The sequence below is a fragment of the Moschus berezovskii genome, chromosome 16, assembly GCF_049115385.1.
Source record: "Moschus berezovskii isolate FMDL1 chromosome 16, NW_MosBer_1.0, whole genome shotgun sequence".
NCBI classification, from domain to species: Eukaryota; Metazoa; Chordata; class Mammalia; order Artiodactyla; family Moschidae; genus Moschus; species Moschus berezovskii.
Window position 1 is genome coordinate 58237238 of NC_142475.1, and position 27757 is coordinate 58264994.

Sequence of the window (27757 nt, forward strand, 5' to 3'; positions counted from 1 at the left end):
ATGCAGTCTGCTCCTGGAACCTCAGTTTTTAATGACTGCATTAAAATGACTGCCAGCTAGAATAACCACCAGAGGGAAATTTTCAGCCAGATGTATCAACCATGGGGCAGACATGTCTTGCCATCCTTCAAACTTGTCCAGCAGTTTCTCTTTTTCATTCCTTTGATTGTTTTTCTGATTTGTGGTTGCAGGAATCATGAAGTTTTCTCCACACTCTCTCTCTTATGGTTCTGCTTTCCTCTTTTCTAGACTTAAGTTCAATTGCTTTCTACTCCATCAGTCTTCTCAGACGTCCCAGCTAGAGGTGTTCTCCTCTGGCCACCCACAGCACCTTGCTTATAATGTGCATTTTAGTTTAAGCCTGTATCTAGATAATTATTTCTTTCCCCAGCACATCCAGATGTCTGGGTGACAGGCATCATATGCCCCTGGAGTGTGTGCTCCTCCTGTTCAGGGTCAGGGATTTCACGCCTCTGTGTTTTCAGCACCATGGACAGTATCCAACAAGTTTAAAAAGTTGCCAAGATGTGTACTGAATGGTTTTTGTTTTTTTTTAAATTAATAACCAGGGTTGTTCTTATGAGCAGATGTAAGTCCACTAATGTCTTATGATTTCTGGAGTGCTGAATGAGTTTGTCCTTAATCATCTTTCCTTCTAAAATCACCATTCCAGAAACATCATTGTTATTGTGGCATCCTCCTGAAATAAGTATTTCTTTCTCCAGGTATGCTTGGTAAAACAAAATATATTTATGGGAAGAGTAGTGTCTTAAGTCTCTAAAACATTTGTGTGACTTGGAGATGTGCATAGAATCTATACCCAGAGTTCTGGGGACACCAAGAGAAAGGACGGGAAGCCAGGAAGGGAGGGGGTGTTGCTAAAGCATGCTTCCCTTGATTTCCAATTTTGTCAAAAGCCAGCCTCCATATATATCCTTTTAGCACTTCTAAGTAGCAGCACAAGTCTTCCAGATGGCTGTGGAATTACTTGTAAGGCAGCCTGCAGATTATTCTTGAAAAAAAGAAAGTTCTCATTAAAAGTGAATGAAAGTGTGAATTTTCAACATGTTGGTTTGAAACGCTAAGAATGCTTAAGTGAATTAGACTTATGTGCAATGAGGTGCACTCAAAGCCCTTTAAAGCTCTGAGAGTTGGCCAGCGAACTCCTCACTGATGGCACTTTCCTGTTCAGTGTGGGCACTGCCGTGAGTACCAGGGCGGCAGTAATGAAGGTGACAGGGTCTATGTTCCCTGAATTTGCAATCGTATCAACAGACCACTAGGATCTGTGTAGGATCTGTGTAGGAAATGATTAGGATCCACCAAGAATTTTCAGTATTTTAAAATCCTAACCAATGTCTTCTTATGTTTAGCCCTAATCATGTGCAGGAGAATGGAACTACCATCTCTTAGTTGTTGCCTGGAATCAGGTTATCTCTGTGTTCTAACATGGCATATCTCATTGGAAGACATCTCATCATTCCATAAGATATAGGATGGTTGCAGAAACTGGCAGAGAGAACAATATCTGGCCCACCTTGAGATTCATGAGGCCAGACAGGTTTTCTTGGTGCTGACAGTGTTGTTCAGCTCAGATGGAAGATGCTGTATGTTTGTTTTTCTAGGAGACATTCTAGTAAAATATCTAGCAGGAAAACCATCACCTGTGTCACCTGTACCCCTCAGCTACCCTGCAGGTCACCTGCAGGTCAGTACCCTCAACACCTTGTAAATCTCTCTGGCTATAGGAGGATGCTCTGCGTATGTGCAGGGCAGGCCATGAGGGCCAGAGCGTAGAGCCCGGGAGCGATCCTCAAGAAGTAAGGGAGGACATTGGGTAAGTTCAGGTTTGGCTTCCTTGCCTTTGTGGGAGCCCACTTTTGAGCTGTGTTCAGTCTTCCAGAGGGTCCCCTGTGGGGTTGAGCCCTAGTTGCCCAGGGTAGTGACTTGCTCATTAACACTGGCTTCATTGAATTCTCCCCCATTACTGTTTCACTTCCACACTTTTGCATCATACTTCCTGGAATTATCTTCCAAATAAGGTTCTGGGACCAAATTCCTAATTTATGGTTTGCTTTGGAGGAGTGAGAATGCCAAGGATGTAGAGAAATGCCTATGGCAGAGTAGATCTGGGAAGGCTATTGGTAGAGGTGACTTCGAAGGTGACATTTTGTTAGAAAACTGACAAAGGGCCAAAGCCACTGGTGGTTCTGGGATAAAAAACCTCACCCTTGAACACAAGGACGCAGCACCCAGGCACTCAAGATGAGCCTCAGTGTCACCATCCGCATCTCCCATCCGGACCACTTGGGACACTCTGCAAGCAATGTGGCCAGTTTTCCTGAACATCAAACCAGTTTCCCATGCCACTCTCTCTCCTGTTTCCTCCCCTCTTCACATGACGTGAATATAAGACAAGGAATCCTCAGCTCTAACTCGCCATTATATTCTCAGGGCATTGTATAGCACACGCTACCTAGTAATGTTGATTGCTGTTGTTTAGTCACTAAGTCATAGCAAACTCTTTTGTGATCCCATGGACTCTAGCCTGCCAGGCCCCTCTGTCCATGGGATTTCCCAGGCAAGGATACTGGAATAGGTTACCATTTCCTTCTCCAGGGGATCTTCCCTGCTTAGGGATCAGACCTGCATCTCCTGCCCTGGCAGACGGATTCTTTACCACTGAGCCCCTAGGCACATAGTGAGTGCTCACTGATCATTTGTTGTTTGATTAGATATTTGCCCTTCCTCATTCATGAAGCATCACATTCCCTACAGAAGACATTTCACTTGTACCCCTCCCCGCAATCCCCTACTCCCAGCCACCTCCATTATGGTTTTGGTCAGAGGTGCGATGAATCATGTGTCTAAACCATTTAGACATTTCCTCCAGCCTGGGGCTTCTCAAAATGTAGAGCATTTAAGATTCAGCTATCACTTCATGGGAAATAGATGGAAAAACCATGGAAACAGCTTCAGATTTTATTTTTTTGGGCTTCAAAATCACTGCAGATGCTGATTGCAGCCATGAAATTAAAAGATGCTTACTCCTTGGAAGGAAAGTTATGACCAACCTTGATAGTATATTAAAAAGCAGAGACATTACTTTGCCAACAAAGGTCCATCTAGTCAAGGCTATGATTTTTCCCGTGGTCATGTATGTATGTGAGAGTTGGACTGTGAAGAAAGCTGATTGCCGAAGAATGGATGCTTTTGAACTGTGGTGCTGGAGAAGACTCTTGAGAGTCCCTTGGACTGCAAGGAGATCTAACCAGTCCATTCTAAGGGAGATCAGTCCTGGGTGTTCATTGGAAGGACTGATGCTAAAGCTGAAACTGCAATACTTTGGCCACCTCATGCGATGTGTTGACTCACTGGAAAAGACTCTGATGCTGGGAAAGGTTGGGGGCGGGAGGAGACGGGGACAACAGAGAATGAGATGGCTGGATGGCATCACTGACTCTGTGGACATGAGTTTGAGTGAACTCTGAGAGTTGGTGATGGACAGGGAGGCTTGGCGTGCTGTGATTCATGGGGTCGTGGAGAGTCGGACATGACTGAGCGACTGAACTGAACTGAACTGAGAGAGTTTGTTGGGATTCCCAGGTGACTCAGTGGTAAAGAATCTGCCTGCCAATGCAGGAGATGCAGGTTTGATTCCCAGGTTGAAAAGATCTTCTGGAGGAGGAAAGAGCAACCCATTCCAAGATTCTAGCCTGGAAAATCCCATGGACAGAGGATCCTGGTAGGCTCCAGTCTGTGGGGTCGCAAAGAGTCCAACATGACTGAGTGAGCACACAGCAAGAGTTTGCTATAACACAAACTTCTGGGCCCCCAGTCAAGAGATTCTGATTCTGGTGTGGGGCTTGATTTGCATTTCTAATAAACTCCCAAGGGATGCTAGGGACTACACATTGAGTATCACTGCTCTAGGTTACTGTCCTGACCTCAGCCCTCAATCTGCTATGAAGGGGAAATTCACTACTCAGAACTATTCACGGGCCTGAGATAAGTCATCTGTCCCCACCAGCTGTGACAGACCCTTTCTATACCCCAGTGCTGATGTTTGATCCCAGTAGAAGGATCAAGTAGATTTTGATGGGCAGAAATGTGCTTTGATTGGTTTCAGAGTCTAGTTGTTCTATAATTATATTAATTTGCTAGGGCTGCCATAACAAAATGCACAGACTATTATATTTGACTTTTCTGAAGTTCAATTCTGATGTCATCTTAACATCAGCTGACATGTGGAAAGTATGTTTTCTTTTTCAAAGTTCTTTCCTCATTGAATCCCAGTATTATTTCTGGATGGCAGTAAGGTTGTTTTGTCTGAGTAAGGAAGTAGCTGTAAGTGCTAGGGATTTTATACATGCTTGAGTTCTGTTTTGGAAAATAATTTAAAAAATAATAAAATTATGGTGAACACCATTGTCTATACATGATATTGGTGAGGTTGGTAGAGCAGGTGGCATGATTGAGATAGAGAAATGAAGGGATTTGCTCAAGATCACATGATGAATAAATGACAAAGCTGTGGACAAATGCACTCTGCTGATTCCATACACATAGAGTTCTCTTTTAAGAACAAAGGAACCTGGGGAGTCAAAGGGATGACATATAATACTCTAAACCTCTTTTGTGGGAATAAGACATTTTGTGAAACAAGAGAACTCTCAGAAAACTCAAGCCTGTTACCTAGTTGGTCAATGAGTTGCCTGGCCATTTGGGAAAAAAAAGTGGATAGACTTGTGCCCTGGGAACTCTCCTACTGTTCTGTGAATTTCTAATGGAGTCTGTCTGATGGGGCAGATATAACACATGAAAGTAATCATCAGTATTTCCTCTGAATAGCCCAATTACTTCACTGCTCCTCTGTTGAATAGAAATCAGTAATATACATGGAAGGAAAGAAAAAGAGGTCAGCTAAGCAGCCTGTTGAATGGCCCACAAGCAGAAAAACAGAAGTTCATGAGAGATTTCCAAAAATGGAATAAATAAAACTCTTTACTCAAGTTAATGAAATAGTTATTTCGTGAATGCTTAAGTTAATAAAAGTAATTTCATAGGTTTTAGAGCTTGGTGAGGGTTTTTGTTTTCTTCGGAAAGCCATTGATTTTGAAATGTCAGTTTATTGTAATTTTTCTTTTTTTTTCCCCCTATTTTATAAGTAGCATTGTGGTGATCTTAGTGAAACTTTGTAAACTCAAAGCAAACAAAGGGAAAAATATATCTTACAATTTACAGCAAATCAAACTGTCTTTGTTTGTGTTCCCTGTTAGTTTTCACATTGGCATACGTCCATCATGTTTACATTCTTGTAGTTCCAATACTGGTAATTTTGTAGTAAAATTCCTTAGAATACAAGCCTTTGAAGAGAGTTTTGATATTCATGGTCACACCAGAATATTCAGTGATTCAATGAATTATAGTGCAGGACTTTGTACCCTTAAGCAGTGTGCACGGTTCTTCTCTCCGGGATGGGGGATGTTGGGTGTAGAAGCCAATGACAGCTCAAAATGGAAGTGCAGTAGGAAAAATGGTGATTGTTATTAGTGTAGTCATTACAGTTGCTGCCATTTGTTGAGTTATAAAGTGAGTTATGCACCCTACATTATCTTCTTAAACCCTCCCAACAGTTTACTATTAAAGTGATACTGGTGTTCATATTGTTGAAATTTTTACAGATGAGGAAATTGAAGTTCACCAGTGTTAAGTAACTTTCTTAAAGTTATTTGCTTAACAAGTTTCGAGACCAGGAATTGAGGAAGGTCAGTCCGACCCAAACCCCAGTTCTTGTCTAATAATCTGCCTCAACTTAAATCAACACAGCTGGTGTTCTCAGGTCAAATTCTTCCATCCACTTAAATAATTCAATATTGAGTTATTGATCACATGCTAAGTGCCAGTCAGTCCCTGGGTAGTTATGACCCCCTCTGCCTGGAGTTGTCACTTCTTGTTATTCTCATAGGAAATTGGTCACTGGAATCCTTCTATGACAATTCCCTTTTCTCATGAATTACCGTCCGCTGCCCTCACTAAGGGTCGGACACGACTGAGCGACTTCACTTTCACTTTTCACTTTCACACATTGGAGAAGGAAATGGCAACCCACTCCAGTGTTCTTGCCTGGAGAATCCCAGGGACGGGGGAACCTGGTGGGCTTCCGTCTATGGGGTCACACAGAGTCAGACACGACTGAAGTGACTTAGCAGCAGCAGCAGTAGCAGCAGCAGCCCTCACTATGGGTGGAAAGGCTTTAGAGTTGCAAAGGAGGACAGTTTGAATACTGAGGAGTTGAGTGTCCCTGGAGGGCTACAGATTCTAATGCAATTTAAAGAAATTCTAAGTTAATGGGGAAAAAAAGAAGGAAGCAAATAATAAAAACAATCCAACTTGGGAAACTGGAAGCCTGCTTGGGCTCAGGGCTGTAGATACAGGGTTAATAGCTTTGGGCGTCAATCTCTTTTTCTTTCTCTGAAGCCTAAATTTCCTTGCCTTTGGAATGAAGATAATACTTATACTTACTTTAAAGTATTAATATGGGGATTAAATTGTATATTTAATGTTGAGTGGTAACAACATCAAGTCAGTCTTCCTTCTGTTTCAGAGCTTAACAAATTGCAGCCTAAGGCCCAGATCCATTCTGTCCACTGTTTTTGTAAATAAAGTTTTATTGGAACACAGATAATTATTCATTGTGAAATGTCCATGGTTGTTTCTCTCTGTGGCAGCAGATTTGAGCTGTGGCAACAGAGACCAAGTGTCCCACAAAGCCAAAAATATTTACTGTCTGATCCTTTACAGAAAAAGATTGCCAATCTCTGTTCCATATGTTCAAATTTTGTCAACTAATTTACAGAGACTGGTTTCTTATAGAACCAATCACACAAGTAGAGTCATATATTTTGAGACAAGATATTCTGAATTGTTTTAGCCCTAGTCAGTTTGTTTAACAGATTCATAATTTAAAACCTAACTCTTTACTTAGCACTGGAGATTTGGACCAGCAAAGGACCATGGATGCTTTGTGGTCTAATGGCAAAACTGAAGGGCTTCTGAAGTAGACCAAACTGATTGAAAAAATCCAGTCTCTCTCCTATTGCCCAAGTGACTTTGTGAGACTCTCTAACCGCTCTGAGCCTTTGTGTTGTCATCTGGAAACATGAGTTATGAAGCCTTAAGGTTTGTTGCCAGCTGACGGATTTATGTAAGAAGAACCTAGAACAGTGCCTAGAACATAGTAGGCATCTGGTAAGTGGTGACTGTGACTGCTGTGTATTCTTCCTATCTTAGAGTGAGTGAAGATTTTGGGAAGTTATATGAAACTACTTAGCCCTCAAGGAAAGCATCTAGGGGAATAAGGAATAGCTGACTACAGACAAGAGAGAAGAGATGAGGAACAACCCGAGGAGTGAAGACGAAGGGACCCTTTTTCTTGAACAGTGAGGCTTTTGAAATGATGAATTGAAAAACACAGGAGCCTTCAGTGAGCTCACCTGGCCACACAAGGCACATCACAGAAGATGATCTGGGAGCACGTGTTCCCATTCATGCCAGAGCGTGGTTAGGAGGAAAGGGCAGCACTTTTGCATATATTTATTTATTTATTTTTTAACAGTGCTTAAATCTTTATTTTTCAAAACCTACATTTTTTCAAATTAGACAGTTTTACACTAAATGACACAAAAGGAAACTTAAATTACCAATAGTTTACCCATAAGCTTGATTCCAGTCTAAATGAAAAAAAGCAGAACAGAAACAGAAGCCCTGGCAAGGCGTCCTTGCCCCTGTCCTCCTGCAAGCTGGCGCGTGGCGCCGTGGTGGTCCTGACCACGTGGCAACGTGACACATTTCTTGCCACACCAGCGACCACCAGTGGTGGTTACAGGAGGGCCTGGTCAGAAACAGCATGACACGGACTCTCAGAGATCAACGACTGTGCGGAATTCATGTGAAACAGGGCGGGGCTCTGTCCCCCATCTCGCCAAACAACGCTGCACAGCTGTCCGAGGAGATCGCCATCTGTGCTGCCCTCTCTGACTCTCTCTGAAGGACTGCCCCCAGAGAGGTGCTACGTGGCAGGAAGCCAGACACCCCCGTGCTTTCTGTGAGTGGAAAACCTCAGAAAGGTGGAGCTGGGGGACATTACATGGCTATTTGGCGTATCACCCTCACTTTTGCATTTAAACTCACCTCTGCTTTTGAAAACATAACAGTTTTTAAAAAGTAGTTTTGTTTGTTTATTTGGCTGCTCCTGCTCTACGTCGTGGCACGCAACACACGACATTGTGGTCTTTTTGTTGCAGCATGCTAATTCTTGTTTCTGCGTGTGTGATCTAATGCCCTGACCAGGGATTGAACCCAGGCCTCCTGCATTGGGAGCTCAGAGTCTTGGCCACTGGACCACCAGGGAAGTTCTAACAATCTTTAAAAAAAGTTTTTGTTTTTTTTTATTCTGTGATCTGGCATGATGAGGTGTGAGATCACAAGGAAACTGTTACTTCATGCTTCGGGCTTTGCTTGCTCATTCCACATACATTTAGTGAATAATTCCCAAGAGAAGGCACTTTGCTAGGCATTTGACAAACAGCAGCGGGCGAGGTTTCCATGATCTCTGTGTTTATGGAGTGGACATTCCCGTGGGTGACACACATCAAAGAGTCATTAACAGCGACAGGTGGGCTGAAGGCACAGACTGAAGGACATATGCAACAGCAGAGGGAAGCCTTCAAGAAGCTGAGTTGAAAGAAACCTTCATCGAGAGAAAATGTACGTGGAGGAGAATAACTGTCCTTTTATTTTCAAGATTTGGAAAGAGATGTATTTTCAAAGGCATTGTCTCTTCAGCCTGAAATGTTCCAGTCTGTCCAATTTACATAACAAGGCATTTTATACAATACATCACAAAACATATATTAATTGAAAAGGTTAGTGTTGAAAAGGATTGATTTCTTCTTCCCTAACAACACAGACCTAATTAAATCTTTCCAGAAGCAGATGGACAATTCTGCCCTCCAAATCGAGATATTTATGTAAATATCACTGAGCTAATTGATGCTCAGCTGAATCAAAGGAAGGTAAACAACGCGCTTTCTTGGTGTCAACAGTTGTGAGTTTGATTTACTGCATTAATGACTTCCTGGAATGAGCTATTATCCAGAGTAAAAGAGATTCTGGGATCTAATTTATTTTCTTGATTATTAGAGTAACGTGGAGAATGAGCCCTGTTTACAGGAAGTATCCACGTTGGAAGACGAGAACTTGGCACAGGGCCCCTCGACCCAGAGGCCAGGAGTGGTGGTTCTGCATGAACATTCAATGATGTGCTGAAGAGGAGGGTTAAACAGGGGGAGCTCCCATCATTAAATAACTCCAGTGAGTCAAAGCCACGTGGGCTGGGGAAGAGCCTGGACTAAGATTTCAGAGCTCTAAGTCCAGTGCTTGGCTTTCCTGCCATTGGCTGTATGTTTTGGTGGGTCACAGCTTCTCTGCTCTCTGTTGTCTCAAATAAATGGGAGGACTAGAACCTGCTGGCTCACGCTCGGGGCTGTAGATTTGGAAGCTGTTAAGAGAGTAGGTTGCAGCCATGAAATTAAAAGATGCTTACTCCTTGGAAGGAAAGTTATGACCAACCTTGATAGTATATTAAAAAGCAGAGATGTTACTTTGCCAACAAAGGTCTGTCTAGTCAAGGCTACGGTTTTTCCCGTGGTCATGTATGGATGTGAGAGTTGGACTGTGAAGAAAGCTGATCGCCGAAGAATTGATGCTTTTGAACTGTGGTGCTGGAGAAGACTCTTGAGAGTCACTTGGACTGCAAGGAGATCCAACCAGTCCATTCTAAGGGAGATCAATCCTGGGTGTTCATTGGAAGGACTGATGCTAAAGCTGAAACTGCAATACTTTGGCCACCTCATGCGATGAGTTGACTCACTGGAAAAGACTCTGATGCTGGGAAATGTTGGGGGCGGGAGGAGAAGGGGACGACCGAGAATGAGATGGCTGGATGGCATCACCGACTCTGTGGACATGAGTTTGAGTGAACTCCAGGAGTTGGTGATGGACAGGGAGGCCTGGTGTGCTATGATTCATGGGGTCGCAGAGAGTCGGACACGACTGAGCGACTGAACGGAACTGAACTAAAGAGAGTAGGTAGGAAGTGCACTGTGAGAGACAGATGATCAAGCAGAAGCTGTTGTTACTATTATCAATATCTGGGTATTAATGTTAGTACTTTATTGCATCATGTCTTCATCAGGTCCTGCCAGTCTGCAGGTGAAATGGTCGTGTTCTCCCTCCACTCTCATTGGCCACCTTTTAGATCCTCAAATTTTCCCCTTCTTCAGATCTGAAATTTTCTTCTTCCTACTCTATGTGTACCTAGCCCCTTTTCATTTTAGGATTCACCTAAAATGTTCTCTTAGGACGCTCTTCATTCAATCTAAATAGGTGTTCTCTTAGGACGCTCTTCATTCAATCTAAATAGGTGTTCTTCCCTATTTTGACTTCGCTACCACACCTTGTAATGTGACATCATTTATTTGTGATAAACTACTATTTCGCCGTCTTCTTGGTTAATATCTGTCTCTCCTATTAGTCTGTAAATTTATTTCTACACTTCCCTCCTTACTTCCTTCTCCCCAGTCACCACACAGCTGGGGGTTTTGTACTCTGAGGTGGCCAGTTTGCTTGGCTTCCTCTGGGGGCTGACTAAACCCTGTTCCTTTCTTTGTTCCTCCTGTGTACTGGATGAAGAAATTGTGTGAGATTGCAGCTAAGAGCATGCAGTTTTGAGGAGAGTCCTTGGGGTCAAATATCTCTCTGTTTTCTCATGTACAGAAACAAAGGGAGCATCTTCTTTACTGGAGTGCACACACGCTTAGGCTTCCCAAGTGGTGCTAGTGGTAAAGATCCCACCTGCCAATGCAGGAGCCATAAGAAATGTGGGTTCTATCCTTGGGTTCGGAAGATCCCTTGGAGTGGGCCAAGGCACCTCACTCCACTATTCTAGCCTGGAGAATCCCACAGACCAAGGAGCCTGGTAGTGTTCAGTCCATTGGATTGCAAAGAGTAGAATGTGACTGAAGTGACTTAGCACGCAGCATGCATGCAAGCATGCTTAGAATAGCATCAGGCATGTGATAAGCAATCAGTAAACATTATGCATTATTATGATTGCTGCTGTGATGATTTCTCTGTTTAAGGAGAGACCAAGCTCCACACATGACTCATTCTTCATTCCTGTGGAGCCTTCCATGCTGGGCTCCTGTCCCCTCCCCCACAGTTCAGTCAGCTGCCTTTTGCTTTTTTAAGACTGTCCTAGACCTGGATGTGATCCACAACACCCATTTGGGACTTTGTTTTAAAGTGGAATTGACGATCTCTCAGGCAGCAGGTGTATTTGTTAAACAGACTGGAGCTGTCTAGCATCAAATTGAGGTAAAATCGCTGTGTTCCTGGGAACCCAGTTTGCTACATCTGTTCTTCTCTGCCAAGGAACACCCATCCCTCCACTTTTCTGCCATCATTTTTGTGTTTATCTCAGTAGACCAACTCCCAGAATATTTCCCTCTCCTTCAATGGCCTTCTCTGCCTCTAATCTGCCTGAAAAGGCTGCAGAGAGATAGGCAGGCACCTTATCCTTCATCTCCATCATTGACATTCAGAGGGAGCCAGGGGGAATTCTGCTAAGTGCTGTTCCTGGCCTGAGGTCACTGTGGTTGTGCTGGTGTTGGGGAGGCCCAATTGAGGCCACCGGCTGCTGTCCAGGGAGGGCATGACATGCTTCACGTTACTGTTGTTTAGTTACTAAGTCATGTCCGACTCTTTTGTGACCCCGTGGACTATACCTGCCAGGCTTCCCTGTCCATGGGATTCTTCAGGCAAGAATACCAGAGTGGGTTGCTATTTCCTTCTCCAGGGGATCTTCCCAAGCCAGAGACTGAACACTTGTCTGCTGCACTGGCAGGTGGATTCTTTACCACTGAGCCACCAGGGAATCCCAGTGTGCTTCCTGCTGAATGTCAATTAGAATTATCACCTTTTCTGGGTTGAAGGTGAGGAGACTGAGACCCAGGGAAGAAGTTATACCCCCAGTGCCTGTTTCTGGTACCTCGATGTCAGAACCAAATTGACTGGGCTTAGTTTTCTACCTGTCTTCCCCGTGGAGCGCGGCTTCCTGTAGGACACAACTCAGTCATTGGCAAGTTCCTAACACTGTGCGTGACGTTTTCCAGAGACTGGATGGAGGGAGCCTACTGCTCTGATATGGGTTCAGGGGTGCCAGTCTGTCACCCAGATGACCTTAGGAAAATCGTCGAACTCCTGTTTCCCTATTTTGTAAACTACAACTTGTGTTGATAGTCATTTTCTAGGGATGCTGTAACAAAATACCACACATTTGGTGGGTGAAAACAACAGAAATGGGTTTTTTCACAGTGCTGGGAGGGAGGAGTCTGAGGTCCAGTGCTGGCTGGGCTGATCCCTTCTGGGTGTTCTCAGGGACAGACTGGTCCCCTCCTGTCACTCGGTTTCTGATAGACGCTGCCACTCATTGACCACCTTGGCTTGTGGCAGCAGGTCCCCAGTCTCCGCCTCCATCTCCACATGACTCTCTCCCCGTGAGTGTTTCCAGGTCCAGATTTCCTTCTTCTCCTGATGATACCAGTCATTTCATTAACACCTACCCATATCTGGTATGAACTCATTTTAGCTTGATGACATCTGCAAAAGCCCTATTTCCAAATAAATTCACAGTCACAAGAACTGGCAGTTAGGAATGAAGCATATTTTTATGGGACAGAATTCAGCCCATAGCAGGATTATAATCAACAATGATAACTATGATGCCTATTACTTAGTAACTGCATTTACATGCAGGGATTTGATATTTACACGTGTTGCCTCTTTTACTTCTCATACAGGTTGTATCATTATTTCTGCTTTACAGTTGAGGAAACAAAGGCTTTGTGACCTTACGTCATTTGCTCAAGGTCCCACAGACAGACAGCAGAGCTGGGGTACACATGCAGGCAGACTGCGGTGCTTACAGTCTTAAGCTCTATGTCACTTGGGAAGCATCATCTCCCTTGTAGTGTGGGTGATGTGAGATGATGCATATGAGATTTAAAGTTCAATGTCTGAGGCAACTGCTCTGCATATGAGTTGCATTCCAATGCAAGCTGTGTTTCTTAGCAGCTCTGCCCTTCCCTGCTTCCACACCCTCACCAGGCCACCCCACCTCCCCCTCCATCTTCTTTAAGCTCTCTTTGTACCCTTGACCTTTCTACTTGAACATCAGATAAGCATCTCAAACCTGTGTATTCGTAACAGACTTATGGATTCTTCTCTCCAAGTCATCACCCCACTCCCAGCCTTCCTCACTTTATAATTGGCACTGCCATCCACAGAGTTGCCCAGGCTACACACTTCAGGGTCTTCCCTCACAGCTCAGTCGGTAAAGAATCTGCCTGCAATGCTGAAGATTCGGTTTTAATTCCTGGGTTGGGAAAATCCCCTGGAGAAGGAAATGGCAACCCACTCTAGTATTCTTGCCTGGGAAATCCCATGGACAGAGGAGCCTGGTGGGCAGTCCATGGGTCACAAGAGTTGGACACGACTTAGCAACTAAACCAGCACCATACACGCTTCAGAGTTAGGGTGGCTCTCTTTCACACACTCCCGTTCTCTTCCATCAGTAAGTCCTGTCCATCTTACCATGTTCAGCCCAGCAACTGCCATATAAGCCACTTCATTTCTCACCTTGACGAAAGCAAGAGATCTAACTGGTCTCTCTGCCTCCAGCCTCGTTCCTCTGCAGTCCACTCCCCACCCAGGGAGTGAGCAAGTGATCTGGTTAAAGGTAATTCAGATAATGCCAGCATTTCTGTAAAACCTTTCAATGTCTTCCCATCGTCAATGTCTTAGTATAAGATCCAGAGTACAAGATCCAGATCCAGTGTGAGATCTGATCACCACGGCTGCTGCCTGCGCTGAGACCTCATCTCCCCACCCCCACTGCTCATGCTCGCTACACCAGCTTCTCTCTGTCCTGTGACCATGTCAAGGTTATTTTTGTCTTGGAATTTTTGCAAGAGCTGTTCTTTTTGCTTGGAACATTCTTTCTCCAAATCTGGTCACCATTCAGCCTTCAACTCAAACATCTCAGATTTTGAGCGTGTATTTCTCAGTTGCTAAGTCAGGTCCGATTCTTTGTGACCCCCATGGACTGTAGCACACCAGGCTCCTCTGCCCTTTACTGTCTCCGAGAGTTTGCTCAGATTCTTGTCGCCTGAGTCGGCGATGCCATCTAATCATCCTGTCCTCTGCCAGCCCCTTCCGTTTCTTTCCGCCCTTTCCGGCTGCGGTCTGAATCAACGCTCATAACCGAGACTGACAGTAGTGCTTGCTGTACAGTAGGCACTCGAGAGATACTCCAGCGGAATAGGAGATGTCCAAGTTCAGTGACGATTTTTCATCCTTAGTTCTCAGTGTCTGGCACACAGTGGGTCCGTGGAAACTGTTTTTCAAATGAATGAAAGCATACATTTGTTAGATGTGGATTGCAGACTGAGAACTTAAGAAAAGAAGTCAATATGTCTTTTGTGTTCTCCACTTAGCTTTCATGGTGTAGCCTCTGGTTTAGAGAAGACAGATGCCTCTAATTTTCTACCATTCTAAAGGGTGATCTTTCTAATTCCTTACTCTACATCTGTCAGGCTGCATTTCAGTGGTAATCAGGGCTGGGAAAGCTGGCAGGGGGCTACCTTTCTCTCTGGAGAGAATTTACTGGCTAATTTGGCTATTACCTTCTTTCCTGGCCACAGTCTGGTAATTTCAGCCCTCAGCCAAACAGATGGACAATAGTAGCAATGAAATGAAGATATTCACGTAAATATCACTGAGCAAATGGATGCTCAGCTGAACTAAAAGAAGGGAAACAAGACGGGAACACGATATTAACAGCTGGGAAGCTAATTTGCCACATTAACGACTTTTCCTGGCAAGCTGTTCTCGGGAGGACACAGATCCAGTATCGAATTCATTTTCTTGATCAGTGGAGCTGAATGCAGAGGTGACACCTGGTACATGAAGCCTGATAAATCATACATCATAAATCACCTAGCCCTGATAGGAAAATCCTCTGTGCTCACAAGAGATGCTTTTCTCATGGAGGACTGGCTTTCAGTAGGATTTATATAGTCTTATTCTCATTCATTACATTCTTGAGAGCCTACTATGCACCACTTTGTTAGGTCCTGAGACCAAAAAGATAAAAGGGTTGCAGCTACCCGTCTGTGACTGTAATCTATCCAGAGAGGCAGAGTTGTAATTCGGCTAGCACAGGATTGTGGAGACCTTGCTAGAAATGTCCACAGTGAGAGTGCAAAGGAGGAGGTGGTCAGGTCTTGCACTGGTCTGGGAATCATGCAGATGCGTCATTAAAGGAGGTGATGCCTATGAACATTAATGAGCTCAACACAGATGAACAGGTCAATCTGGGCAGAGGGACCAGCAAGAACAGTAGTGCAGCTGTCCACCCTTGAACCATCCATCAAGACATGGAACATCAGCTTGACCTGGGAAGAGGAAAGGATCAGGAGCAAGAGGATGTGGGGGGCCCACAATATTCAGCTTCTCTGCTACACTGTGGAAGTCTTGCTTTTGGATCTCTAATGCCGATCCCATTACGGTTATCAATAAATACTCTTCACGTGAAGGAATGTATGAAAGATCGCGAGAAGTTCCATCCCTCCTTTTTCTTCAACCAGGCATTGGGAAGGGCTGGATGAAAACGTTATTCTGGGTAACCCCATGATGCACACTGAACATATGTCAGTGCTCTTGGCCCAGATTACAGCAATGACTGAAGGCATGTTGTGTGCTAGATTTTCTGTTGTTCTGTGCTGGGGCTTTGTAGTATTGGCTATTAACTGTTCAGAAAACTTACTGATCAAGTGAAGTTAAGCTTATTCAGCTTATTACAACAAAAGAACATCAAATGGGTCTCCAGAGTGCATTCAAAATACTAGTACTCTAGTATTATTTAGAGTACATCATCTTTACCTTAGGACTTACAAGATGGGGAACTAATTGGGGGTGGACAGACTTACAAAGTCCCTAACTTACTCTGGTTAAATTGATCATTTTCCACATTACAGTGGTGGGAAAGTGAGTCAAATTCAGTAGAAACTGTAGTCTGAATTTTTAACTTTGATCTTTTTTCGGGCTAGTGATCTGAGATACCAGGTCCCCGTCAGCCGTGTGATCATAAAGGTAAACAACTGACACAGTTAAAACCATTCTGTGCCTGTCTGCCTTCTATTTTCAATTTTAGTGCAGTATTCAGTACATTGCATCAGATAGCCAACACTGTTATAGAATAGGTTTTGCCCTAGATAATTTTGTCTACTATAGGCAAATGTGAGCTTCCCAGGTGGTGCCAGTGGTGAAGAACCTACCTGCCAATGCAGCGATGTGGGTTTGATCCTTGGGTTGGGAAGATCCCCTGGAGGAGAGCTTGGCAACCCACTCCAGTATTCTTGCCTGGAGAATCCCATGGACTGAGGAGCCTGGTGGACTACAGTACATAGAGTTGCAAAGAGTCACTACTGAAGTGACTTAGCATGCATGCATGCATAGGCTAATGTAAGTGTTCTAAGCAGGCTTAAAGTAAGTGAGGTCAAGTAATGATAGGTTGCTGCTGCTGCTGCTGCTAAGCTGCTTCAGTCATGTCCAACTCTGTGCGAACCCATAGACGGCAGCCCACCAGCCTCCCCGTCCCTGGGATTCTCTAGGCAAGAACACTGAAGTGGGTTGCCATTTCCTTCTCCAATGCATGAAAGTGAAAAGTGAAAGTTAAGTCATTCAGTCGTGTCCGACTCTTAGCGACCCCATGGACTGCAGTCCACCAGGCTCCTCCATCCATGGGATTTTCCAGGCAAGAGTGGGGTGCCATTGCCTTCTCCGAATGATAGGTTAGGTGGACTAAATGTATTTTCAACTTATGACGAGTTTATTGGGATGTAACTGCAGAGTAAGTTGAGGGAGATCTGTAAAAGCTTTTGAATGGTATGTCATTAGTGAAAGGTCTCAATGCCAGCGTTGATACTGTTGATCTTGAGCACAGTCTGTTTTTCGGGAGAAGGTATTTTTGAAAAAAGTAAATAATTCTTTTTTTTGGTCTTATCTCAGTATCGTTTGGCACAAAATCTAGTAAAGTGTGCTTTGTTCCAGAATTGTTGTGCACGGGGATGGGAAAGTGTGTGGGTTCAGTTTTCAGCAGGTTCCAGCACACAGAGGCAGAAACCGAATCACTATGCCCGGTAGTCATTTGCTTATTCATTCTTTTATTATATCCTTCTTTATTTTTATGCTTTCACTTTTTATTTCATTTGTAAAACAAAGGTTTGTTGAGACTATCAGATTAAAAATAAGTGTATCTTGAGGTTTCAGGTGTGGAGCTAGGCCTTAAGGAGTAAAAGAATGGAAAAAAACAAGATGCTGCATTTGTAACATGAACAGAGTAAGTGAGCTATAGAAGAACAGCTGCTATGGTGCAAAAGATGTCAGTATTTCTCAAAGTGGGGTCATAGACCACCTAGGCTGCTTTGTAAAAAAAGTTTATTTTATTGTGGTAGGAGCTCCTAACACGAGGTCCACACTCTTTATTTATTTTTCCGCTGTGCTGAGTCTCTGTTGCTGCACGTGGGCTTTCTCTAGTATTGGCAAGTGGGGGTTGCTTTTCACATGGGGCTCGGACTTCTTATTGTGGTGACCTCCCTTGTTGCCGAGCACAGGCTCTAGAGCATGCGGGCTCAGTAGCTGTGGCATATGGGCTTAGTTGCCCCGAGGCATGTGTGAGATCTTCCTGGACCAGGGATTGAACCTGTGTCCCCTGCATTGGCAGGTGGCTATTTAACCACTGGACCACCACGGAAGTCCCAATCTGTCTGTCTTAGATACTCCATATACTGTTAAGTGGAGTTGTACCATATTTGCCTCTTGGTGACTGTTTCATTGTACTTAGCAGATTGTCCTTATGGTTCATCCATGTCATCATGTATTTCAGAATTTTCTTCTTTTTCAAGTCTTGAGTAGTATGTACTGCATGGGATACACTACGCTGCTGTTTAAGTGTTCAGACTCCCGAGCACTAGTTGAGATATACTGAGTCAGAATCTCTTGGAATGGGGCTCAAGAATTTATATTTTAAAGTCTTTCCCAAAATTCTCATGCTAATTTACTTCTGAGAACTACTAGTTAACACCATGAGAAATACTCTGCTTGTTGAAATCATTATAAACTCCGTCACCCTAATAAAGTGCAAATAATTGTTGGAGGAATAAATGATTAACTAGGGAAGAGCAAAGATAAAAGGGCATTTCAGAGGTCCAAGTCTAGAGCAGTGGTGTCCTTGAAGAATGACTAGAGACCCGTATATCTGGTTCTGCAATGCCCTTGAAATACCAAGGTATCATTTTCCTCTTCTTGTTCACATCAGGATGAGAATTAATTTTATAATTATCTCCGCAGGCCATACAGTTCTCATGGAAATCAGCCATGGGACAGGGCGTCCTGACTCTCCTGGTCGGTTGCCTAATTGTACGTACATGAGAAATGTCATGTTTCTCCCTGAGGTTAAAATGAGTTGGAACAGCCTATAGGAGTTCTTTTTTCTTTTGATCTAATTTTAAGAAAATCTCTTTTTTTCCCACTGAATAATTCAAAAATTTTCAATTTGCATGCTTCAAATTTCCATTGAGCATTCCATTTTTTTTTTTTAACCTCAAAATCACATAATTCTGGAGCCCTTTCCATGTTTTTATCTTCTAGGCCATTCTCCAAAGAACAAGTTTGAAATGTAGATAAGCTACTGCATGGCAGAGCATGAAAAGTACCGGGTTAGAAGTTCTGGTTCTGGGTCCAAGTCTCACTGTCTCACTAACCTGCGAGGTGATCTTGAATAAGTTCCTCGATATGTGAAGTTTGCTTTTTTCGCTTTTTTTTTGTTGTTTCTGTCAGCCGCTAAGTCATGTTCTACTCTTTGTGACCCCATGGACTACAGCACTCCAGGCTTCCCTGTCTTTCATTATCTTCTGGAGTTTGCTTGAGCTCATGTCCATTGAGTTATGGTAACTCTTTAGTGAGACAATATATGTAATATGCCTAGTTTAATAACTGACATGAAATAAGTGGCTAATAAATGTAGATTTCCTTGCATGATAGGCATTATTTCCTTTAAAAATATTTATATGTATTCATTTATTTGGCTGTACCTGGTCTTAATTGTGGCACATGGGCTCTTTAGTCACTGCATTCGAACTCTTAGTTTCAGCACGTGGGATCCAGTTTCCCGACCAGGAATCGGACCTGGGCCTCCTACATTAGGAGCTCAGAGTCTTAGGCAGTGCACCCCTAAACAAGTTCCCTAAGTGCATTTCTTTACGTATGCAACCCACATCACTTTCGAGTTGGGAGACTGTACTTATAGAAAACCATTAGTGATCAAATTTTTTTGTTGATTTGATGGGTGGAGCAGTTTCGATGGTGATCAGAGGTGTGCGTGGTCTGGGGCAGTGTTTCACACAACAAGATCATCTGGGGGTCTTATTAAAATGTAGAGTCTAAATCTCAGGACTGAGCTTCTGTAGTTCAAAAAAGGATCCAGGTGATGCCAGGGTTTCTAATTATGTACCAGCTTCCTTCAAGAGCTCTAAGGAAGTGCCTGGATATGTTTTGTGTGCGGCAGAAATAGCCCAGATGCTCAACCACCCCATTCACCCATTCTGGACAGTCCAGGGCAGCTGGACCCCCTTGCCAGAAGGGCCACTTGGCTGGAATCTGGCCGGTGGAATCTGGAGGGAGTAGTAGATTCCTGACTATACAATGTCCCGTGATACTCCTTCTCTCTCTTTGCTTATCACTGGGCTGTACATAAAGGATCCAGTGGAGAGTTCTCTAGAACTGTCTGGGGCTGGTAGCATCCCAAGACAAAAGAAGCTGTGATCCCAAAACCAATACCAAGAATGCCTCTTACTGCTTGGATTGCCAATGTAAGCAATGGCCCAAGTGAGAAATAAAACTTTGAATTAGAGTTTGCATCTTTTCCAGGTATATGAAACTAGCACAATATTGTAAAACAACCATACTGCAATTTGAAAAACAGAACTGTGGTTGCATTAGCCCACTGAGGTTTTGATTGTTAGTTACAATAGCTGGTATAAATTCCCTGACTGGTCCAACAGGTGTGCTAAGCTATGGATTCTCTTAGTCCTTGAGGCGAGCTGCATGGGCAGCACTTCCTGGTCCACCTCTTCCAGCTTCATGGAGTCTCTTCTATCAGGTCTGCTGTGTCAGGCAAACAGTAATATTTTTCTGTGTGCCATAACTTGAGAAAGTTGAAAACCATTTTCAATAAAAACAGTCTGGACTCGAGTGTTTGGAAGCCGTGGCATTCCACTCCGAGCGCTGTTGTGTTTCATTTATCACCTCCATTCATTTACAATACCTCCCTCTGCCTCAGTTTTCTCAAGTGTCCCACTCCACTTTAATGTGACCATTTTGTAAGCCAAATGTGAGAAAACTCCAGTACGCTTGGTAGTGTCCAGGAAAAGTAGGTGCAGAGTGATGGTTTGACGGGAGCAGGAGAGATTTAGCCGTAGGCACAGCACAGTGGATGGCGGAGGCGAAAAGCAAACAAAAGACTCGTGGGCTTGATTCACAAATGAGAAATGGAACTCGTTTTGAGAAATCAATCGGGTGTCACTGAATATTTACGGGTCCCTGCTCCTGGCAAGCGTTGCATTCAGCTAATGTGCCTTCATTTACAACCTCAGCTCCCAGAGTTGGCGCGTGTTGTCCATCTCCTTCTTCTTCTCATGATTACAAGCAAGGTTGCTGCTGACTTCCTGATGGAATTTTTCAGTTCTCCTTGAATGTTCTGGGATAATGGATTTTGTTCTCAACCATCAGACACCCTGGCATTTAGCTGAGTTTCTGTGATATCCTTGTAGGTAGAATCATTCAGGGAATCGTTTCAAAGGCAGAGATGTATTTCATAGAAATTGTAGAATCATAGACTCAAACAGTACTAGAAACCTCTATGTTTGACCTCTTCATTTTACAGATGAGGCCCCAGAAGGGAAAGTCACCTGCCCGGATTCATCTTACAATGGCACTAGACTATCTCCTGGTTAGCCACAGAATGCACTAACCATTCCATCTCTTTCTATGGACAGCAGTCACTACCAGTGATAGGCTCTTCAGTGGCAGTATAACTTATAATTCTCACTGTGCCTACCCAAAAAGGTACTCCCTAAATGCTACTGGTCAGGCTTCCCAGGTGGCGCAGTGGTAAAGAATCAGCCTGCCAATGCAAGAGAGGCTAGAGACACAAGTTCGATCCCTGGATGGGGAAGATCCCTTGAGAAGGAAGTAGCAATCCACTCCAGTATCCTTGCCTGGGAAATCTCATGCACAGAGGAGCCTGGCAGGATACAGTCACGAAGTCGCAAAAAGTCAGACACAGCTGAGCGACTGAACGTGCATGCATTCAAATGCTGCTTAAATTAAATATCTGCTTTTATTTATTATAAAGCAGGTCATCTCAAGTAGATATCATGAAACATTTATGGGGCTGTAAGGGGAAAAATATATGCTACATAATATTGAGTCAAAGAGGAAATGTTTCTGTTGACTGATTTTAGATAGATAACCTTTAGATGTGTTCTCATTTAACTCAATACAGGTTACTATTTTAGAGATTATTTGAAGAGATGAAGTGGTATCATAAAATGAAATAAATAATAATGTAAAGATCACAATGATGTAGAGATCTACAATAATGTAGAGATTGGCTATGAAAATTTGCTTGCAATTTGGGACTTTGAATTTCAAGATTGGGACTTGGGGGACAAAGTTCTCTATCTACCTATAAAAATGCACTCAGTTTGGTATTACAGTGCTTTTATTAGTAAGCAAAAGCAGGGAGTTCTTCTTTCTTTTCTTGGGGAAAGCCAGGAATTCTGGTCTTTGAGGAATAAGCATCTTTTAATTGTTTTTGATAACTGAAAACAAATGATCTTTCCTTATAACTCCATGGGAAAGAAATAAGCTTTGAAACACATTGAGTCCATTACCATAGACAAGAACAAAAGAATTAGAGTCTAAATTTAAAATGGTGAGTTGGCACGTGGAAAGAACAATGGGTTCTTAATCCGAGGTTCTTCATCTTTTCAGTAAGACAGTTGCAGATCCTTCCAACTGGAACATTCTAGGCTTGAAGGTCAGTGAGCAGGTAAGTGGTAGCACAGTAAGGTGGGTTTTCATTATAGATGGGGGGGCCACACAGACCTGGGTTTGATTCCCCCTTCCATTGCTTGTTGAATAATCTTGGGTAAATCGCTTAACTTTCTTGAATCCGAAATCTCTTTTATTTTTCTTAAAATGTAGGGAGAGAATTATTATAAGAATACCTGTCTTGTAAGGTGATTGTAAAACTCAGTAACAGAAGGTTACTTTCCTAAATTGGTACTGTATTATGGAGTACCTAATAAATGGTTTGGCCAAAGTCACAGGGAAGCAGTCTAAGCACTTGAACCCAGTTTCTCTGCCTTCCAGTCCATTGAGCTTTACATTACGGTTAATTGCCTTTAGATGATATTAAGGATGTCAGAAGTGACACAATTAACAGTGTTAAGAACTTGCTGAGGAAGTCTTTGCTCACCCTGCTGTTTTATCTGCTCTGGTTCAAGCCCGAAGCTTTGCTCACCTCTACTCTTGCTTTATTTTCCTTTCTAGCCTTCCTTTCTCCAGAATCTTTTGCTGTAACCCCCACTCCATCCTGTAGCCAGAGTCATCTTCCTAAAGTGAATCTTAAAGGTCACTCCAATGTGTATATAACTTCCTTGGCTTCCTTTCAACTAGGAATAAAGCCCAAGGTCTTTGTTGAGGTGTCTCAGGCAGGGTCTAATTGGAAGACAGAGATCACTTAAATATTTAATAAAGAGGGTCTTTTGATCCAGGGAATTCGTTAGAGGTGATTGCATTGCTGAAAAGGCAGACAAGGGACAGAGGCCACCCAAAGGTTAGTGACGGGGGCACTAGTATCAGCCTGAGGCCAGAAGGACAAAGGACTCAGGGACCAGGGTAAACTGAAAGCTGGAAACATCATGGGAAGGTCAGTCTGATGATGGAGGGAGCCATGGAGGAGACTCAGCCACACCAAGATATCACATGAAGCAGAGGATAATGGGAGGATAGCCCCCTCGTTTTCCCCATCTCCTTACTGTTCCTACACCTCTTCCCCCATTGTCTTAGGCCAGTTAGAAGTCAGCTGATACAGGAGACGGTGGGACCAGCCTCCCTGAGATTCAGAGCGGGACAAGGACGGCGTTGCCCTAGGACCCACACCACGCCTTATCAGGCTGGTAGCCGCATCTCTGGACTCATCTTCCAAATATTTTGCTCTTTATTGCTCCACACCTTATAAAGCTCTTCCTGAAAGTAACTCTTGCTTAGCATCACAAAGATACTTAGCAAGCTCCTCTCAATATTCATAACCTCCTTTTTAAATACATTGTCTATGCTGCAAAGACTTTCCTAAACATTGAGAAAGCAGCCAATCAGCCTCATTGAATGAACTCAGCATCGTGCACTGTGATCATTTTCCATTCACATCTGTATCTCGTATTTGAAGCCCAGGACCAAGTCGTTTTTGTCTTGGATTCTCAGCACTGAGCACAGGAACTGGTACATCGGAGGTCTTCAGTAAGTGTTTGTAGAATGACAAAGGAAAGATGACTCTGACTTCTGTGATCCAGAGTCAAGATGCTTTCGTTGCTGTTCAGTCACTAAGCTGTGTCTGACTCTTTGTGACCCTATGGACTGTGGCGTGCCAGGCTCCTCTGTCTTCTACTATCTTCCAAATTCATGTCCATTGAGTCGGTGATGCCATCTAACCATCTTATCCTCTGATGTTCCTTTCTCCTCCTGCCTTCAAGCTTTCCCAGTATCAGGGTATTTTCCAGTGAGTCAGCTCTTTGCATCAGGTGGCCGAAGTATTGAAGCTTCACCTTCAACATCAGTCCTTCCAATGAGTATTCAGGGTTGATTTCCTTTAGGATTGACTGGTTTGATCCCCTATCTGTCCAAAGGACTCAAGACTCTTCTCTAGCACCACAATTCGAAAGCATCAATTCTTCGGTGCTCAACTTTCTTTATGGTCCAACTCTCACATCCATACATGACCACTGGAAAAACTATAGTTTTGACTCTATGGCCTTTATTGGCAAAGTGATGTCTTTGTTGGTGAAGTGAGTCAACATAATTGGTTATTTGTTTAGATCCAATAGCCATCTATACTGCTCACCTAAGGCTACCATAATGAAATACCACAGATAGGGTGCCTTAGAAAGTGGAAATTAATTTCTCACGATTCTGGAGGTTGGTAGACTAAGATCAAGGTTCCTGCAGGTGTGGTGTCTCCCGAGGCCTCTCTTCTTGGTTTGTGGATGGCGGCCTTCTTATGTCCTCACGTATCCTGTTCTCTGTGAGTGTGTCTCCTTGGTATCTCTTCTTCCAAGGACATCGGCCATATTGGATAAGGGCTTCACCTATGACCTCATTTAACTTTTATTACATCAAATACAGTCAGTTTAGAACTTCTACATATGAGTTTTGGGGTAACATAATTCAGTCTACTGCACCACTCCAAGTGCAGTCTACTGCACCACTCCAAACCTTCAAGGAGACCCGGATGAGTCTTGTTAGGAAGACTGACTTTTGAATGGTAGATCTCTGCTTTGAGAGTCCTCCAAGCCCAAATATTGGGAGCATCCTTTGACTTTCTCTGTCCACTGGCTTCCTGGCCAAAAGACCAAGGCTCCCAGGTCACTCCTGTTCTCTGGGACCCCCCAAAAATGGGGGGCCCTCTCCATGATGTTCTGAATGTCTCTGTCTGGCTATTCATTATTTCTCCAGACTGTAATGATGATCTCAGTTTGAGATGGGAAAGAATAATGAACCATTCATTCACATTCAAGACACTAATTAAAAAGGCACAGTTTTGTTTTCATGAGTTGTCTTGATGACTTAATTATAGCAACGCTGTGAAAACATCACATTTTGAGGCTTGAAAGTGACTGTAAAGTAAAAGCCCGCAATGACTGCCATGAGCCTGAGGGATGAGAGGTAAGGAGCAGGTAGAGAGAAGAAGGGTGGGGGTTGAGGCCGGGCTTCGAGCTCCAATTCTCCTTGACTTGGCTGAGTGACCTCAGGCCAACCACTTCACCTGTCTGGTCCTGTTTCTTTTTACAGAAATACAGGTGAAGTTCTAGAACCACTTCACTCACTTGCTGTGGGGATCATATGGACCCTTCACTGTGTCATCACCGAAGGCTCATAAGTTATGTCAAACTACTGACTGTTGAAGGAACCTGGCCCATTGGTTTGTAACAGATCATAAATGACGGCATTATTATTGTGTCAAACAGTCTGATTTCCTGTCCTTTGGAAGAGAAAAAGAATAGTGTTGGACAATAAGCTTGAACAAAGTGTTGGGTTGGCCAAAAATTTCATTTGGGTTTTCTATACCATGTTAGGGAGTCTTTCTTTCAATGGTAGGTCTCTGCTTTGAGAGACCATTTGGGCCAACCTGATAAATGGTACAAACTAAAGAAGAGATTGGCATGTATTGAATACCTTCCTTAAACCAAGAACTTGGTAATTATTTAAACTTTTCATTGAGGCAAGCATTATTTCCCCCATTTTATAGATGAAGACTCTCAGACTCTGGGAGTCCTCCATGGTCCAAACTCACTTTGTGAACCCAGGGACTGTAGCCCACCAGGTTCCCCAGGCAAGAATATGGGACTGAGTTGCCATTCCCTTTTCTAAGGGATCTTCCCAGCCCAGGGATTGAACCTGGGTCTCCTGCATTGCAGGCAGATTCTTTACCATCTGACCTACCAGGGAAGCCATCTAGGAGTCCTGTGTTTTCCTAAATTTACCTAAAGGCACTTCACAAACCTGGTGAATGAAAAGTTAAGGTTGGAACCCAAGATAGAGGGACTTTATGTAAGGGTTCATCCCATTACAGCATATTGTTAAACGTTACTCAAATGATAAAAAATAATTTGCTAGTAATTCCAAATACCCATGAATAAAATGGAATATCTCACATACTAACATATCAATGGCCTTAGATGCATTCCATCAGATACTTGGTCTCCCAGGGTCAAGTGTATTGGAAGGATTCATGCCTCAGTGTGTGATGTGATGGGTATTGTCAAGCATGTTTCGTTGACTTACCAGTCATTCAACTAGACCACATTCTAGGTTAGGTGAAGCTATGACTGGATCCTGGCCAATGAATGATGGTGAGACTCGAGCTCCAGACCTGGACCATAAAATTGGGACAAGCTCCTCATCCTTCCTTCCTTTTTTTTTTCCCCTGGTTTGTTAGGTGACCATAGGGGTGCGAGGTATATAGTACAGTCTTAGATTAAAAGATCCTGGTTTATCTCCACTCCTGTGAACCTGCATGAGTATGCTATGGGCAAGAATTGAAACTTTAATTATGACTTGGAGTTGTTGATAATGGATGTTAGTACCTTGCCTAATACAGATAACCTCTAGCATCCTTTTACCCTGGAATCATTTAGGATTCAGTGAAGTTAATTATAATGCAGGGAAACCCTCAAGCAACATAAATAAATGGAAGATTTCATTGTCATAAAATTGATTGAATATTTTCAGATGTTTTTAATAGCTTTGGGGAAATACTGAAGTGTTTCATATGACATATATAAATACCTACCGGTAAGACGTTCTTCATTTTTTTCTGTGCCTGAGGCAAACTCTTTGTACTTCAGTGAATAATTTCTTTGTAAAAATCCCTTCATTTATTAATCTGCTAATTTATTTAACCAACATTTGGTGTGTGAAAGGTTCAGGAACTCTGTGATCTACAGTCTGGAAATACGAAGATGAATGATGTAATTGTTAATCTCCAGGAGCTGGCAAGACCATAGGCTTTGAAGGGATCCTAGATGATATTCTAACTACTTTCCTCTGCTTAGATATTTTCCCTGAGCAATCATCAGCAATAAGACTTTCAAGAATCCACCTGCAATGCAGGAGATCTAGGTTTGATCTCTGCGTTGGGAAGATCCTCTGGAGAAGGGATTGGCAATCCATTCCAATATTCTTGTCTGGAGAATTTCATGGACAGAGGAACCTGGCAGGTTACAATCCATGGGGTCACAGAGAGTCGGAAATGACTGAGAAACTAACATTTTCACATTTTTTGCAAATTGCATCTAAGTCACTCCCGTTTCTGCTTTTGTCCTTGAATTTCTGTGCATGTACACAGGCAAAAAGTGACAGGGGGAGGATAGAACTTATCAACATCCAAATTGTAGAAATAGTAAATGTTTGTTCTTATTCTGAAAACCCTTCCATTTCAAAATAAATCTTATCATTTGTGACAACATGGATGACCCCAGAGGACACGATGTTAAGTAAAATACACCTTAACATCTCAGAAGGAACATTGCGTGCTTCCAGTCACAGAAGGTGTCTAAAATAGTCAATTTGGTGGAAACAGAATAGAATGGTGGTTGCTAGGGGCTTGAGAGAGGGGGAAATGGGAAGATGTTGCTTAGGAACCCAAAGTTTCAGTTACACAAGATCCAGAGGCTGTAGAGATCCGTTCTACAATGTTGCCCCTGTAGTTAACAACATGGTATTTTGTACT